The following is a 13,414-nucleotide window of genomic DNA, read 5'->3' on the forward strand; positions in this document are numbered from 1 at the left end:
AGCCATGACATGTTGCAAAATTATATTTACGTATAGTCAAAACATAATCAATCAACTTTTGGCCTGCAGTGTTGCCTGCTGAAACAAGATTGTACGTTTGTGTCTTTACCACAGACAGACAGACAGACAGACAGATATCCATAATCCTTGATAGATTTGGCTAGTCTCCCATTTTTGCTATTGCTACAATTATACCTCCAGACAATTTGCATAGCAATATGGGTGGTGAAACGTTGCCAGTGATGCTTACATCAAGTAAATATGACCTCAATTGCCTGTCTGGTTGTAGAAATGTTACCTGATTAAGATGTTACCTGAACCACTCACCTCTTCTGTATGTTTTTATACACTGTATTTAATTTTTATTATATCGAAAATGCCTCAGTATGATTGTTTTTTTACAAGCTGTGTGCATTAACTGCTCCATTTTGTCTGTCTTACATGTAACGATGAATTGAGAATCAAGGACCCCAATTGAAATAAGCCAGTGGCTTTCTTGGGTTTTTATCCTGTTAGTTGACCTTGTATGTAATATGTACTTTCATGTACCTACTTCTGCAAATCTTCTAATAAAGTTTTCAATCAATCAATCAATCCTCCCATTCAATATACTACGTTGAACCAATTATACTAGCTTGGCTTCAGATGAAACCAGAGGGGTGTGTTGGTTTCTACGGCCCACTTCACACACCGAGGGCACATAACAAAAGAGGTATTATCTCCCAAAGCCTGTGTACAGTCATTTGGCTAATTTGACACATTCCAAACATAACACACAAATATCTGTTTGAGATCACTTTTGAACACTTTTGAAGGGTTTGACGTTCAAACTTCAAAACTAAGTGTGCTCTCTCTCTCTCTCTCTCCCTCTCCCCTCTCTCTCTCTCTCTCTCTCTGATACCCCCCCCTCTCTCTCCCTCTCCCCCTCTCTCTCTCTGTCTCTCTCTCTCTCTCTCTCTCTCTCTCTCTCTCTCTCTCTCTCGATCAATGCTAGGGTGTGATCGTTATTGTAGCTTAAATATTTCAAAAACCTAGGTGGAGGCAGAGGTGATGTCAGACATGATGACATGATGAGAAACATGACAAAAGTCCAGAAAAAAAAGAAGAAGGAAGAGTGAGGGAAAGACAGAGAGAGAGGGAGAGATATGAGAGAGCGATATTGATACGGGAACAACATAAAGATAAGAGAGATTCATCTATTAGGGGTGTATTGCCAGTGTGTCTATCCCAGGTCGCTGTGATCCTGTCCCAGCCTGCCTCAGTTGTCACCCTGTGACCGACAGCTCTGTGAGCCCCCATACGAGCCCCAGCCACCCCTATACCTCTGCACCCGTCTCACGGGTTTCATTCAACGGGATGGATGGACGGGCGCCCGATAATGTGCACAGGTGTAAACAAACACATACAGACGGGCACACACACACACACACACACACACAACCACATACACACTGACCCACACACACACACACACACACACAACCACATACACACAGACCCACACACACACACACACACACACACACACACACACACACACACAGAAACAGAGAGTCCGGCGACAGTCGCTGTTCGCCTTAGCACCGTCCTGGTTGGAGTGGAGGGATTAGTCTCTCTGCTGCGTTGTTGTCTGGTGATCCTCCCTGGGCTGGTGGCAGTCAGACTGGGTGACGACGGCGCTCAGATAGATCCCACTGATACCCCTTCTCTCCCAGGGGCTCGCACCCAAACACAACAACACAGTCATCCATCACATCAAACCACAGTCTCACTGGATCAAGCAGAGTGTTACAGGATTAAGCAGGGCTTCCGTGCCCTAGCAGGAACAGGCCTAGCTCAACTGAAGGTCACAGGGTGACAATCCACTGAGTCAGAGTTAGTCAAGCTCAACCCGCTCTGTTCTACACTGACTGTCCCAAGAGTTGGGATATAGAGAGAACAATGAATGTATTTTTCTAACTGAGTGTCATTCCATTCCATTTGGAAAGCTACCAAACGTAAAACATGTGGGCATTCCATGCATCACAATGAGCCCGTCCTCCGATTTCTACCTCCACTAGCCTCCACTCACGCTCTAGGCAGCAGTCTTGACGAGACACAGGGAGGCAAAGCGAGAATTGGATTGATGTACAGCATTACATCATGCGTGCGGTTGGGCAGGCATTTACATGTTACATGTGTTAACGGCGTGTGCGATCTCAATCACAGTGGGGGACCCCCTACCTCCCCTCGCATCCCCTCCCCTCCCGCCGAGCCCCAAAACTCTAGGCCAGCTGCTGTCGCCTGCAGCGCAACAGAATCAGGACACCGCAGCTCTGTGTGAGGTAAACCACAGAGAGAGAGACTTTCACTACAGAGGTGAACCCATACCCCCTCTAGGGCAACACCGACACCACCCGCAAACGCTCAACCTCCACGACGAGTGATATATGCTTTAACTGCTATGATGATTTCCAGGAAAGAAATAGATTAAGCTACCTATAATGGGTGTTGAAAGATCACCTCATCCTTTCACCCACTATATTTCCCAGCAAACTTTTTTTTTCACTCTATCCAACAGTCTTGTCTGAGACCGGAGGATATTTGGGATAAAGGTTACATGAAACAAAGTAAGGGACACGCAGCATTGGCCCCCATGTTGTCCGTAGCCAACTTTCTGTGGTCATATCCGTTGCTGCAACAGAAGATTTGATCAGATGACAAGTGAAGAGTGGAAATTTTCAGTGTGTGTATAAACTGCTGAAGCTGACAGGAGTTTATGAATAGTGAGACTATCAGAGGTTAGAGATCTCAGAACAAGCCCCCACAAGCTCCTTGAGAGAGCATGAGCAGGTCGCCCCAAGGCTGGCCTGTTGACATACTGACACCCCTATTACCTGCTTTATACACATACACACACGCACACGCGCACACACAGACACACACACACACACACACACGCACAGGCACACACATGTACACTCACACGCACACGCACGCACACACACACACACACACACACACACACACACGCACAGGCACACACATGTACACTCACACGCACACACACACACACACACATAAACAAACACACACACACACACACACATGTACACACACACACATACACACACACACACACACACACACACAGATTTGCACACATACATTTAACACGTACATGCATACACATTTACACTGGAAAAACTGTACAGGGGGGGCGGTTTAAGAAAACTGTTTAAGCCGTTTACTCTAGGATCCTCACACATTACGTCACACCTCCCCGGTGTCTTTGTGTCAGGAAGCAAGGCGAGAGGCCTGTCCATCACCTTCAGTAACGCGGGTGCTGGCGGTCGGGGGGCATGCCTGTCTCGCTGCTTTGCGCCTGCGGCTGAAAATTGTTGCTCAACAGAATGTGATTAAAATCAATAAATCTCCCACTACACCTGCTCCAGCTCTCACTGCAGACATCCACACACCTGTCTGATAAACTGACTGCACTTTAGAGCGAGAGGGAGGGAGGGAGAAAGAGAGAGAGAGAGAGGGAGAGAGAGAGAGGGAGAGAGAGAGAGAGAGTGGGAGAGAGAGGAATAGAGAGAGAGAGAGAGAGAGAGAGAGAGAGGAAGAAAGGGAGAGAGAGAGGGAGAGAGAGAGAGAGAGAGAGAGAGAGAGAGAGAGAGAGAGAGAGAGAGAGAGAGAGAGAGAGAGAAAGAGATGTTCATAATAATAAACAACAAGATGAGAGTCCATGAGTCCATTTGATGTATTATTATTATTATTATTATTATAGAGTTTGGTATCTGATAGATCAGGGCGTGTGGGTTTATAGTAGGCTATGCGGTACGGTGGCTGGCTGATGTTGGCTACACAGCAGAATGGCCTGGGGTAAGATAGTACACCTGAGTGCGCGAGGAGATCATCAGGGCAAACGGCATGTGTTCTGTCCTGGCGCGTGCTACGGTGAGCTAGGATGGGGAGGTGGAGAGAAGGGGGGTTCGGTAGGCAGCACGCAGCAGGTGCCCTGTTGACACAATAAACATCCACATGGACAATGCCAAAAGCCAGATAAGTCATCCAGCTTGCAGCACAGCGCCAGGAGAGAGATTCAACTGGAAGTTGTTCATAAAGCATGGATGTGGCCAGTCGTCTTCCCTCGCTGTATTTTTCCATCTATCCTGCTCTTCCAACTCTTCCTCTCTCTCTCAGTCTGTGTGTCTGTCTGTGTGTCTGTGTGTCTGTCTGTCTCTCTGCCTGTCTGCCTGCCTGTCTGTCTGTCTGTCTGCCTGCCTGTCTGTTTGTCTGTCTGTCTGTCTAACTCTCTCTCTCTCTCTCTCTCCCTGACAGGTTGAACATGTCAGTAAAGCACTGTCAGAGAAAAGGACAGGAAGAAACATGGACAAAAAGGAACTGATGAAGACAGATAAGACATGCCAGAGAAAGAGAGAGAGAGAGAGAGAGAGAGAGAGAGAGAGAGAGAGAGAGAGAGAGAGAGAGAGGGGGGAGGGGGGTTGAAGACCTGTACATTGTGTGCAGTACAAAGGGGTCCTTCTATCTTGTTTTGGTTAACAACATCATAATCATCACTCTCATTTTTAAACACGACGGCTTCTAGATGGCAAGGACAGGAGACAAGCCATAAATTCAACTACAGGGAAAACATCTGCCACTAAGGTTCAGATAGGTTGCACTTGCTATGGAAGAGAGGTGAAGGGGTACACACACACATGCACACACGGACACGCACACACATATACACATACACATGCACACACACACTATGCATACCAAAGGTGTTTTTTTCTTTTTTTTACAGAGGTCAGTATGTCTAAGGTCAGCCCACATCCTACCTGTCGTCTTGGTTGTATCCAGTCACCATGGTGTTTACTAAAACAGAGCTGACCTATGAAGCTTGTTTGGTAAACGGACAGAGAGAGAGCAGCATGTGCCTCTGATCCTGTCACTGGCCATCCGTGTCCCCCTCCTCCTCCTTCCCCCCTCCACTTCTTCCAGTCCTCTTCCTCCTGGCCTCCTCCCCCCCCCTCTTCATTCTCCCCTGCTTCTCTTCCTCCTCTTCCTCATCCTCCTGATCCCTCTTCCTATGGTTGTCCTCTTCGCTCCCCCACCCTCATCACTCTTTCTCCTCCTCATCCTCCCCCCCCCCCCCACCCCCCGTCACCCCCTCCTTCCCCCTTGTCGTCCTCTGCCACCGAGGTGTGTTGTTGTGGCAACAAGGCCACCGGCAGCCTGCCACGTGTCCAATAGGAAGGGCATCCACACGTCCTTGAACCACCTCAACCACCAACAGTACGCCTCATCTGATGCCAAACACCATTTCAACTTCTCTTCAATTAAGACCTAAAGGCTTTTCCGCCTTTATAGCCCTGAAATATTCCGATTTGTTTTGTAGAACGCAAAGAAAATCTACATGTGTCAGGTTCAACAAACAAGAACAACTGAAATAGTAAAATCTACAACAGAGAGACATTGCAAGAAACTGATTAAGATTAAATAAAAACACTGATAGAAAGTATCTGTATGCTTTATCTGTTATTATGCCACAGATCTCTCTACCCCTTACCTAAGGAAAAATGAGAACCGAACAATATCTAATACCCAGTCAGAAGCATGAAGATGTAGGCTTGCTACTCCCTTCAGTGTGGACTAATCACTTCATATCAAGTAAAAACTTCAGTAAAAAAAACAATATCGACCATAATATCCACAATCCCAAAGAGCAGAAGAAAGTATCGAGATGCAAAAGTGTATTGCGTCCTTTGTAAGCATCCGGGTATTCTGCCTTTGGAGGAAAAACAACTTTCCCTGTATAAGTTTCAATAAATATTCCTGAAAAGTACTCAACATGGTCTTCATTAAGGGTTCCTCATAGCTGTGCAGTCTTCCTAACACCATTCTACTATGATCAACTGAAACTCTCTCCTGCTTTTATACATGATTTGGGGAAAATAAGAGCTAAAACACAACAAACAGTGAGTATTGGTGGCTACTTCAGCTTGAAATATTTCAAATGTCAACAGAGAAAAAACAAGCAACATGAACCTGGGTCTGATGGGGAATGAGAGGGAAGAGTGGGGTACACACTGAGACTGTTGCAACAGCCAACACGCACAATGTTTCCTCACCAAATACAGAGCAGCACAACCTTGATTCACCCTAATCACACAGAATAGTTTCTCTGAGTGTGAGAGAAAGAAAGAGAGAGAGAGAGCATTTGGACTGTGAGAGATGTTCAGCTGAAGCACGCAGAGCCCATATCAAGTCTGTTGAGAGCTGTCCTGTAACTTTTAACCAATAGATAATAGGCTATAACTTGGAATAGAATGGCAGGTAAAACGGTGACAGTACCAACTGGACAGGACTCCAATGAAAACTGGCAAACACAGTTTTGCTGACACCCAGTGGAGGGATACCCACATGTATAATACATATACTGTTGTATATAGCACTTCTGCCACCCTGTGGTTGAATAAGGACATACTATTTGGTAAACAACGGCGGTATTGCATAGGGATGACATTGGAAGACATCCCTGAAATATTAAATTAAATAATTAGGGCTGTTAGGTGTATCAGTCAGAAGATGTCTACTATACCAACAGTATCAGTCCTTCGCCACCTGTCCATGTCTAGATGCAAAATAATTTCTTGACATCATATTTAACTGATAGTTCTCCCTGGTAGATCCCACAGTACTAAGAGGACAATGTCCTCTTGTAGCTTTTGGGAGAAACTGTGTGCTCACAAATATGATTTCTACTCAATGTATATCAAATCTGTATGAAATGTGAATATGTCAGTAGGCCTATACACATATGTACAGAGCCAAGTGAGAGTAACTGGCCCAGAGGAGGACATTTCTGGACCAATATTATTATTACACCGGGAAGCAAAAGATGCACAGACCTTTTATCAGAGGTCATAAATCAACTGCCGTTTTCATTTGCTGGGTGAACAAGTAGCATTTCTGCTAATTAATTTCATCTCTAATATGATTTAACCTCATAGGAGCCAACGGACCCCCATGGGGATCCGAAGTGATATAAAGAGTTTACCTCGATCAATTCTCTTCATCTATATCACATTTTTTTCACAACTTTGCATGCTATACGATGCCACCATTTTTTTCCCGAGACGGTAAACATGGCCTAAGTCACATCCAGTTTTCTCCAACTGGAGAATGTGTCATGTCCGGTTTCAACGTCGAATTTCCATACCATCGGTCGGCCAACCCCAAACCCCCCCCCCCCCCAAAAAAAGAAATCTGATACATGAGAAAGGTCAAAGGTCAAAGATGGTGCCAAAATATCTCCAAATGGCCTAAACATATAGGTGTCCGCCTAAACATACCTGTACTAAAACAGGTAATTTAATTAATTTAGCCATTTAGCAGAGGCTTTTATCCAAAGCGACTTACAATTACGAATTACAGGGACATTCCCCCTGGAGTAACTGAGGGCTAAGTGCCTTACCCAAGGGCACACTAGTAGTGGTGTGGCTTCAGGCGGGATTTGAACTGACAACCTTCCGATCACAAGTCCAACTCACTATCCACTAGACCACGACTACCCCTAGATTCACTTACTTTAGACAAATGTACTCGCATTGGATAAAAGTGTCTGCTAAATGTCAAAAATGTGAATGTACATACTCTAGTCATATTGTTGGTCTTTAATTTCTCTTATACAACAGTTAGTTCCGACCAACTAAACTAAACTCAGAAAGGCTGAAAATTTTAAAATAAAAGTGGGTAACATTAATATCACAAGAAAAGAGGATATTACATACCTGGGCTCCATCTTAGAGGCAAATCTTTCCGGAGATAAAATGGCAGCAAAAGTAATCAAAAAAGTGAACCATAAAACTAGATTCTTGTACAGGATATCCTCACTTGTCAGTAAAAACACACTGAGGACCCTATCAGGAGCTCTCATTCAATGTCACTTCGACTATGCCGTAACATCATGGTACTATAGAACCACAAAGGCCCATAAAACAAGACTCCAGACAGCCCAAAACAAACTGGTTAGGCTTCTGCTAGGCCTCAACCCTAGGACACATCTAACCGCTGATCATTTTTTGAGCCTTGATTGGCTACGAGTAGTTGACAGAGTGCAGCAGCTTGCACTGGGCCTAGTCTTCAAGATACGCTACACTACAAAGACACCCAAGTACCTGTCAACATACTTCCAAAAAGTGAACAACGTCCACACATACAACACCAGAGGAAGCTCCACGAACCACGTTCAACCGCGTTGCACCACAAACAAGGGTTTAAACTCGTTTGCAAACTATGCAGTAAAGATGTGGAACGCCCTTCCTATAATCTTAAAGGAGTGCAAAACACTGCCCACCTTCAAAACCACTCTCAAAAAACATTTACAGGAGGCTGCAATCCGTAACTGGACCCTCTAAAACAAAAATCAGATTAAAAGACCCGAACTACCCACTGTACATACTTTGTGTTTTGTCCCCCGCCCCCACCTGTGGTGTATGTCCCCACCTGTCCTACCCGCTGTACATACCTTATGTTTTGTTGTAGTGTTCTTCCCATGATGGATGTACGTTTATCTTGTAGATAGTAATAGTTATTTGTCTGTATTATCATGTAGATAGTACTAGTTCTTTTCTTATGTCTGTCTTACATGTAACGATGAATTGAAAATCAAGGACCCCAATTGAAATAAGCCAGTGGCTTTCTTGGGTTTTTATCCTTTTAGTTTGACCTTGTATGTAATATGTACTTTCATGTACCTACTTCTGCAAACATTCTAATAAAGTTTTCAATCAATCAAAAAAAAAAACAAGTAATTTGATTGGACAAGAGGCATTCCATGAGTTACGATATACAGTATAACAGCACTGGGACTTTTAACTATATGTATCACTCCGCCGCACACGTGTTCTACTAAATTACCGTTAATTAGACTACATTAACGGTCATATAGCCTACAACAGAAACAGAGGATGGATATATTTCCAAATATAACATTTGACTTAAATTATGAATCAGAAGGAGAGGACGAAGGTACTTCAGTGCAAACCCCCAGGTGTGCTGATATGACACCGGCCGACCTGGACAAATTGGAGAAGAGTAAAAATGAAATGAACACCGTAAGGCAAACGACATGGGCCTTGAACTGCCTCCAGACTTGGCTAAGCCTTAAACATATAGACATCAACATTCAAGGCAGAGCTAAATACAGTCCTGAGGCAGTTTTTTGCCACATAATTACAGAGGACCACATAATCAAACTCAAAGTTTAGTAAGTGAAAACAGGAGTCCGATGTCAGATTTCTTCCGATTTCTTAAATTCCAAACCAATGTCTTTGACAGGACGAAAGAAATTAGTCTCAATAAAGGACCTCAACACAATCAATCAATGTACAGTACCAGTGCCTCTACTAGCTACACATTGACCTGTAATGGTCCTTCAAATAGTTAAACCTCTCACTGCCTTTATATGTGTCCACACATGCTACAATTAAGCAGCTATCTGTTAGCTTAGTAGACAACAAGTTCGGGAAAAGCTGTCTTGCAGGGACATTGATAAGGCACTTTTTTTGAGACAATTGAGCCTTATTTTACGATATAATGAATATATTTTTAGATATGACACTGACGAAATTGTTCATGGGGAGACCTGCATAGCATGTGAAAGTATCTTATATGGCATAGTCTATATACACTCTTCATTTGATAATAACCAATTAACTGTCAACATCGATGACAGTTGTATGGTTATAGTGCGTAGGCCATCAGTGGGTGGAGTGGGAGGGGCGTGGTCGCGATTGTCCATTATGATGTCATATAGATGTTGTGACGCAATGTTGAGCCTGAAGCAAACTGCAACTGGGAAAAAAATCAGTCGGTGATTGATTTGCAAACACATCGGTCGTATCTTCTGTCTGTACATGCCTAATCGTGGACGAAAATACAAACCATAAGATGCTGCGGAGACGAAAGCTCAAAGTAAGTTTGGAACGGTTTCTCTGTCTTATTTGAGTCCTTCTTCTGCCACTAGAGGGCGGTATTGTTGTTTTCTCTTAGTTTCCTAGGCTAGGCCATCTAGTGGTGTTTCTTGAAAACTATCGGTTTTTTACAGTGTCAATGTTCTTGCCACATCGTTAGATATCTTTAGTTTCTAACCCTTTGAGCGACACTACCTGGAAGTTCAATTATTATCTATTATTGTTATAATGTTTATCTTTAAGTTATACAGTTTGGTGGCATGTATGATAGCACATTGTAACGATAGCACATTGTAATGCATTCAGTCTATTCTTATTTATACAGGATGCACTGATTAGCATGAATGCGATGTTCTAATCGATGTAATACCTATCTGATTAGTTAATATTAGGTCTTACATTTAATTATTTTGGAAAATAAATTATAGTTTTGACCATAACTTCCTACAAAAAAGCGAATTAGTTTGTGTTCATTTCAGTTTCACACTTCTTTACATGAAATCCTGTTCATTTACAACAATCGTCTGTTCCTTGGAGGATGTGATGCAAGGGAGAGTTTAGCTGACTGTGAAAATCAGATCATAATTGTTTTCATTTTTTCATTTTGGCGTGGTCTTTTTTTCCTTTGTTATTATGGGACAAGTTAAAACTTTGAGTTATACGAATGTCAGGGATAAAATGCAATACAACTGGGTAAATTGGTAGCTCATAATCTCCTCTCTATCCTAACAACCCTGATTGGTTGTTGGTTTATTCTACATCAGGCTGGGACCCTCACAGCTCCCCAGACGCCCGAGCTTGCCTGTCCCCAGAAGCCTGGACAGTGGCTTACAGCTCAGGCGGTCCCACTGCACCCCAAGAACGATAACCCCCCGAAGGTAGGATTTGTCTTAGAGAAAGCTGGATTGGTAGGCTAGAAAATTAGACATACCATGTTTGTAAGGTATTGAATTTCCCCCATCCATTCTGATCGGTTCTGTGGCTATAGACAACGTTATGATTTGGTGTCAGCCATTGACTTGTTATAGAATTGATTGACTTCCATAGACCTCTCAAGTCCAGCCCACTTTCATGTGATGATCATGTGTTGTCTCAGGGCCGGGTTCCGACGCCTCCGTGTGGCCTCCCACCTCTGCGTGGCCTCCATGTCTGCCGCAAGGCAAGGCCCAAGGCAGCCAGAGGTAGTCGGACCAGGCACATTAGTGGACCAAGCACAGTAGTAAGTAAACCCCCAACCCTCCCCTATACACACACACACACACACACACACACACACACACACTCCTCCCACCCCCACTCTGCCATCGCCTGTTTTGTTGAGTAACACCATTGTTTCTCAGTAAGTGTATTTAACGACTCTGTAGTATTGTGTGGTTAGTGTATTCAGTAAAAGTGACTCTCCATCCCAGGACATTGCTTTATTGAAGGAGCCCTGGTCCTCTTCTGACGGTGGTTACCGTGAGTATGATTAGCCAAGATACCCAGTGTGACTTTCATTGATAGAATTCTCCCTATCTATCCCCTGGAAGAATCCACCAATCACAACTTGACTTTCCTCTCCCTGTAGGACGACTAGGAGTTCTGCCACCTATCAAAACACGGATTTCAGCCCCCAGAAAGGAGACTACATGTGGGTGTTTTGGTGACCCTAGTCGTACGCCAGATATGAGGCCATAGCGTTGTTGTTGCCATGGTTACATGCTTACAGGGTGGTGTGATATCTGATTGTGTATCTCTCTTTCAGCACCACTAGTCCAGCGGCTGACACCGGAGGGTGGGAAGAGTTCCGCTCCATCTCCGGTTCACCGCCTTACCCCAGAGGTGCTCAGAGATGCCACCTCTCTGGAGGCCAAGCCTGGTCCATTATCAGCGGTGGGCGTAAGGGAGGTGTTAACAATGGAGGAGCCCCTGATGTCTCACACGTGAGTCCTACTGTGAACCTCCTTATGTCCAGTAGGACAAAAACACAGTATCCTTGTACACACCAGTATTACTTGTCAATAATGTTCACCAGTGAAATATTGTGTTCATTTGTTTTCCAGTCAGCAGAGTCTAATCAGGCAGCTCCTGAAACAGACGGTAATTCAGTGATTCAACTTCTTCAAAATATCAAATTCTTGCAAAACTAGCCTTGCTTTCTACAGTATCATGAACCCAATTAGAAATGTTGTCACTTATACAGTACCTGTCTCTCTCTCTGAGAAGGTGACCATAGATGACCTGCAGGGGTGGGAACTGGGGGTCATCACCTCGGTGGTCGTTGCCTGCGTTGACGTTGTCCTCCCCGCCATGGTCCTCTACACCATGTTCGAACAGGACCGCGACGACGGACAACATGGCCGACCACTGTTTGTTCCCTCTGAGTCAAGTCACTCAGGCTTGAGAATGATTCTGAGCAGGATAGTGGATTACACCAGTGCTATCGAGGAGCAGCAGGAGGAGGAGACTCAGCCTCCCATCTCTTACCACATGTCGGCTGCTATACTGAGGAACCTGTACACTGATGTGGATGAGGAGGACGTGATCCCCAAGGTCTACCAGCTGCTCATGGACAGAATTGGCTTGGTGTTCTCTGCTAGACAGGGGAAGTCCAAGCCCATCGACTACATGGGAAAACTGTACCAGAGCTTGAATGAGCTGCTGTATAATTTCGCACAACAATTGGTCACTTATCTCACTTATAAAGAAATGGCCGTGCCCAACATCATCAGCCAGCACAAGAGGGCGGTGCTAGACGCCACTTGTGAGGCTTTGACCACCAGGGTGGGAGACCTTCTCCACGAGACTTGCAAGAACCCTGACATGCCCTGGGCTATTTTAATGAAAGGTACCACTACCTTCATGAGCTTATTACACAGTAACATATGTAACACTATGTATCAGTCTCCCTCAGACCTGAAATATGTTCCAGGTCAGAGAAAAATATATATCCTTCAGTTTACTGTTTTCACTTGATGAATTACATTAATTAATTACAATGTTACTGCATATGCATAAGGTCATCTTCATGTAAAAGTGTCAGTACCTAATTTTAGGGCATGCAATTATTAGTTTATATGTTTATATTAAGTCTGAGTGCTTGTCCCAAAGAGAATTCATGTTGTTGGCCAAATGTCATGTCAACTTTGTTTTGTTAGGACGGCGTTCAATGGCGGTCAAAGGTAGAGAAGAGGAGGACACCCTGTCTTTGATCAACACTTCCACCATGAGTGACGTGTGCCAGGACAAAGATAGTGAAGAGGAGGACACCCTGTCTTTGATCAACACTTCCACCTTGAGTGACGTGTGCCAGGACAAAGATAGTGAAGAGGAGGACACCCTGTCTTTGTTCAACACTTCCACCATGAGTGACGTGTGCCAGGACAAAGATAATGAAGAGGAGGACACCCTGTCTTTGTTCAACACTTCCACCATGACAGAAGTCTACCAGGACAAAGATAGTGAAGAGG

This window comes from Nansenia antarctica (genome assembly GCF_963989245.1).
Source record: "Nansenia antarctica genome assembly, chromosome: 4".
Taxonomy (NCBI): domain Eukaryota; kingdom Metazoa; phylum Chordata; class Actinopteri; order Argentiniformes; family Microstomatidae; genus Nansenia; species Nansenia antarctica.